General features: G+C 34.8%; 1 pseudogene; it reads left to right on the forward strand.

Moving 5' to 3' along the window:
- The first annotated feature begins 1,863 nt into the window (after window positions 1-1,863).
- Window positions 1,864-2,841, forward strand: LOC141550157 (olfactory receptor 13D1-like; annotated as a pseudogene).
- Window positions 2,842-5,835: the final 2,994 nt, after the last annotated feature.

Genomic DNA, 5,835 nt, shown 5'->3' on the forward strand with positions numbered 1-5,835 from the left:
TTATGTGCAGAACACTGTGCTAAGCACTGAGGATAAAAAATAGAAATGTTATATAAGCTTTTCTCTTGGCACTCATTTTCTAACAAAGGAAACAAGACATGTAGGAGGATTCAGCTGAAATTTGAAAAGAAGGATTACATGGTACAACAGCAAAACAAATACATTTTCTTTAAAGTCATTTCTCCAAATAAAACCACAGTTATTTCTGATATTGAACTATTTGACAGCATGGAACACTTTGATGAAAAGAAATTTATTTTTTGGTCTTTAGTAATTATTGCTACAGAGGGTTAGTGGGTTATAGCACCTGCAGATGCAGCTCTCAAATCTTATTCCAAGGTCTGATTCTCTGGATGTCGGTTTCAGGGACTAGGCTGGAAGCAAGGCCAGTCTTCTTCATCTTGAAGAGATGCCCACCTAAGCAATTAAACAGTAATATCATTTGTATGAGGAGTACTGGTGTCTATGATTCCATTTTCCAGATAGTAATGATGAACTGTAAATGATTATCTGAGTGACACATCTCTGACCCTCCAGTGGAAGAGAACAGGGTATAGTAATTATGATCAATAAAGGTGAAAAGATCTGTTGGAAGATAAGAGGTAATGCTAATATCACTGTCTCTAGCCTCAGTATTATTCTTCAAACTTTTGAATTATTTATTCTAAGAAATAACACCTGTAGGCACCAGGCATCTCCTACGCAACAAGCAATATTAATTGTTAACATAAACAAATAGCTCTTCCCTACGATAGTTACATAGATATACTGCAGACGGGTGTCATAATTGGTGAAAGTCATTGATGTAAGTGCTAGAAAAGAGCAGAATTTAAATATATATGCCTACAACATGGATTTTAACATATTCCTAAAGATAATTTTCAGGAATGCATTTATTTTCTCTTCTGAAGAAAACTATAACTTAATAACAATGTGTTTTTGTTATGTTTGCTTTTAAAGTTTGCTGCATAGTATATTTTTCAGAGGAAGTTAAATGGCTTACATTTATGCTTGGTGAATTCTGGTTAGGTAAAGGAAAAAGGAAAAGATAAAGCTAACATGGGGGTGCTTTGAATACACTAGTGTGGAGATATGGCCACTGTGCAAAAATTGACTTGGATACAGGATATTTTATATTTATAGTCATGTGTTAAATATAGGATTCTCAAAAGTTAAAGTCATATTTGAATTAATTGTAGTATGATAAAACCATTGCTTGGTCTTTTTATCTGAAATGTTGAAAGCTAACATCTCTAATAATTATTTAATAAAATGCTCATGATTGACCTAGATTAGTAAAATTAATCATATCCTTTTGCCATATTATGAATGTTTTAAAAGTTCACAGAGTATTATACTCCAAAGATATCAGATATAAGACCATGTTATCAACAATCATAATCTTTAACTAGGTATAAGGGTCTGGCAGTTTGTGGAGGAGTGTAATAACAGCAGAAATTAAGTGTAAAAAAAAAAAAAACAAGAATGTGTGGAAAGGAAAAGAGGGATTACCTTCTTATTATGATTCTGTAACATTCAACTATAAGTAAGACTGTATGGCATTGAATATATCACAAGCCAATGATAATTTGAAATCCTAGCAGTGTTTTATACACAAACACAACTCTGTGAATAGACATCAAGCCATCACTAGGTTGAAAGTGAAGGTGCTTTGGAAATATTAGTATGGAGATAGGACCACTGTGCAAAATTTGATTTGGTTACTGAGTATTTTACATTTATAGTAATGTGTTAAATATAGGATTCCCAAAAGTTAAAATCATATTTGAATCAATTGTAGTACAATAAAGTTGTTACTTTGTCTTCTTATCTGAAATGTTGTAGGTGGAAGATAGAGAACAAATGGAAAGATACAATAAGATCTCTGTGACTATGTTCTTTCTTCATGGTCTTGCTGACTACCCTGTCTATATATGGTTTTCTTTCTGCTATGCCTTATCCTGTACATTGTAATCCTGATGGACAACAGTTTCCTTATTACAATCAGCATCCTGGACTCTCACCTCCACACTCCCATGTATTTCTTCCTCAGTAATCTTTCTTTTCTGGACATCTGCTACACATCTTCTTCCATTCCCTTGTTACTTGTGAACTTCCTTTCAGAGGAAAAATCCATTTCCTTCATTGGATGTGGATTACAAATGTTCTTTTTCTTTGCCATGGGGTCCACAGAGTGTGTGCTCCTTTCTGTCATGGCATTTGACAGTTATGTTGCCATTTGCGACCCTCTGGGATATACAATTATCATGAACAAAGGACTTTCTGTGAAGTTGGTGACTGATTGTTGGATGGCAGGTGAGTTAACAAACCTCCCTAGTTATGCATTTGACATTTTGTGAGAATGTCATTGATTATCTCACATGTGAGATCCTGGCTGTGTTGAAATTGGCCTGTGAAGATATTTCTCTCAATGCGATTATAATGGTGATATCAAATATTTTTATAATAGTGATTCCAATGGTATTCATATTCATCTCCTACTTTTTCATTCTATTTACTATCTTGAGGATCAATTCTGTTGAGGGAAGAAAAAAAGCCTTTTCTACCTGCTTTTCCCATCTGATTGTAGTGATCATGTTTTATAGAACTATCACCTTCATGTACATGAAGCCAGAATCCAAAGACTCCCATGCAACAGATGAACTGATTGCTCTCTTCTATGCTGTGGTCATTCCTATGCTGAATCCCATCATTTACAGTCTGAGGAACAAGGATGTGAAAGCAGCTGTGATAAAGCTCAGCAAAAATATCTTCTCACAAAGAACACAAGAGACTGCAATACACCAGTCATATAAGGGGGAGGGGGACTACCCATGTTAAGAATCCACTTTTCAAAGCCTGATTGTTTCTCTTTTGCATTGACATATATTACCACAATCACCTATGGTAAAGGATAGTCATGGAGGGACTATAATGAAAATTATACAATATAAAACTTTTTTTCTGTTTGGAAACATAAAGGCTTCAAGATCTAAATTAGTAGAATGCTGATGCTGAGGCTAAGAACAAAAAAGGTAGAAGTTAAAAAGCAATGCTGGGCAAAATTTCCCAGCAAAGTTTCATTTAAGTGGAATGGATTTCACTGAGAAGTAATAAGTTAACCCTCACTGAAAACCTCCAAGTAGACTTGAGTAACCTCTTTTGGGGTGTTAGAAGTGTTGGAATAGAAGATCCTTTTGGAGCTTCTACTCTAAGAAGTCTAAATGACTTCTGAGATGATAATGATGAGGATAGCTAGTATTTATCTATTTTTAAAAGGTTAATAAATGTTTTACACAATTTATCATATTTGACCCTCATATCAACTTTGTGAGGAAGATGTGAATTGTAACCAATTGAAATATTCCAGAAGTTAAATGCTTGCTTAGGGTCACACACTGGGTAAAATGGGTACAATTCAACTTAGATCTTCCTAACTCCAAGTATAACATTTTATTCACTGCAGGATGTGGCTGCATAGACTCATTACCATTTCCTCATTTTGTGATGTTATTAAGTCTCTTTAAGTTGTGAAATCACTTTATAAGTTGGCCCCACTTAATTGATTCAACTTTCTTCCTTCTAAACAACCACAAAAAAAAAACATTATACCTCTTTTTTTTTAATTTTTATTATATATATATTTTTTATAATATTATCCCTTGTATTCATTTTTCGAAATTATCCCCCCCTCCCTCTATTCCCTCCCCCCGGTGACAGGCAATCCCATACATTTTACATGTGTTACAATATAGTCCAGGTACAATACATGTGTGTCAATATCATTTTCTTGTTGCACAATAAACATTAGAATCCGAAGGTACATGCAACCTGGACAGACAGGTATTAGTGCTAGCAATTTACATTCACTTCCCAGTGTTTCTTCTCTGGGTGTAGCTACCTCTGTCCATCATTGATCAACTGGAAGTGAGTTGGATCTTCTTTATGTTGAAGATTTCCACTTCCATCAGAATACATCCTCATACAGTATTGTTGCTGAAGTGTACAGTGATCTTCTGGTTCTGCTCATTTCACTCAGCATCAGTTGATTTAAGTCTCTCCAGGCCTCTCTGTATTCCTCCTGCTGTTCATTTCTTACAGAGCAATAATATTCCATAACATTCATATACCACAATTTACCCAACCATTCTCCAACTGATGGACATCCATTCATCTTCCAGTTTCTAGCTACAACAAAAAGAGCTGCCACAAACATTTTGGCACATATATGTCTCTTTCCGCTCTTTAGTATTTCTTTGGGATATAATCCCAGTAGTAGCGCTGCTGGGTCAAAGGGTATGCACAGTTTGATAACTTTTGGGGCATAATTCCAGATTGCTCTCCAGAATGGCTGGATTCTTTCGCAACTCCACCAGCAATGTATTAGTGTCCCAGTTTTCCCACATCCCCTCCAACATTCATCATTATTTGTTCCTGTCATCTTAGCCAATCTGACAGGTGTGTAGTGGTATCTCAGAGTGGTCTTAATTTGCATTTCTCTGATCAGTAGTGATTTGGAACACTCTTTCATGTGAGTGGATATAGTTTCAATTTCTTCCTCTGAGAATTGTCTGTTCATATCCTTTGACCATTTATCAATTGGAGAATGGTTCGGTTTCTTATAAATTAGGGTCAGTTCTCTATATATTTTGGAAATGAAACCTTTGTCAGAACCTTTGTTTTTAAAAATATTTTCCCAATTTGTTACTTCCCTTCTAATCTTGTTTGCATTAGTATTATTTGTACAGAAACTTTTTAGTTTGATGTAATCAAAATCTTCTATTTTGTGATCAATAATGATCTCTAGTTCTCCTCTGGTCATAAATTCCTTCCTCCTCCACAAGTCTGAGAGATAGACTATTTTCTGTTCCTCTAATCTATTTATTATCTCCCTCTTTATGCCTAAATCATGGACCCATTTTGATCTTATCTTGGTATATGGTGTTAAGTGTGGATCCATATCTAATTTCTGCCATACTAATTTCCAGTTTTTCCAACAGTTTTTTCCGAATAATGAATTTTTATCCCTAATGTTGGTATCTTTGGGTTTGTCAAAGATTAGGTTGCTATATATGTATCCTTTTTTGTCCTTTGTATCTAATCTGTTCCACTGATCTACCGGTCTATTTCTTAGCCAATACCAAATGGTTTTGGTGACTGCTGCTATATAATATAGATTTAGATCAGGTACACTTAGACCACCTTCCTCTGAGTTTTTTTTTCCATTAGTTCCCTTGCAATTCTCGACCTTTTATTCTTCCATATGAATTTTGTTGTTATTTTTTCTAGGTCATTGAAATAGTTTCTTGGGAGTCTGATCGGTATAGCACTAAATAGATAGATTAGTTTGGGGAGTATTGTCATCTTTATTATATTCGCTCGGCCTATCCAAGAGCACTGAATGTCTTTCCAATTATTTAAATCTGATTTTATTTTTGTGGCAAGTGTTTTGTAATTTTTCTCATATAATTCCTGACTTTTCTTTGGTAGAGGGATTCCCAAATACTTTATACTCTCAACATTTGTTTGGAATGGAATTTCTCTTTGTATCTCTTGCTGTTGCATTTTGTTGGTGATATATAAAAAATGCTGAGGATTTATGTGGATTTATTTTGTATCCTGCCACTTTGCTGAAATTTTGAATTATTTCTAGTAGCTTTTTAGCGGAGTCTTTGGGGTTCTCTAAGTATACCATCATGTCATCTGCAAAAAGTGATAGTTTAATTTCCTCATTTCCTACTCTAATTCCTTGAATCTCTTTCTCGGCTCTTATTGCCGAGGCTAGCGTTTCTAGTACTATATTGAATAGTAATGGTGATAGTGGGCAACCTTGTT

Source organism: Sminthopsis crassicaudata, chromosome 1 (genome assembly GCF_048593235.1).
Source record: "Sminthopsis crassicaudata isolate SCR6 chromosome 1, ASM4859323v1, whole genome shotgun sequence".
In the NCBI taxonomy this organism is placed as follows: domain Eukaryota; kingdom Metazoa; phylum Chordata; class Mammalia; order Dasyuromorphia; family Dasyuridae; genus Sminthopsis; species Sminthopsis crassicaudata.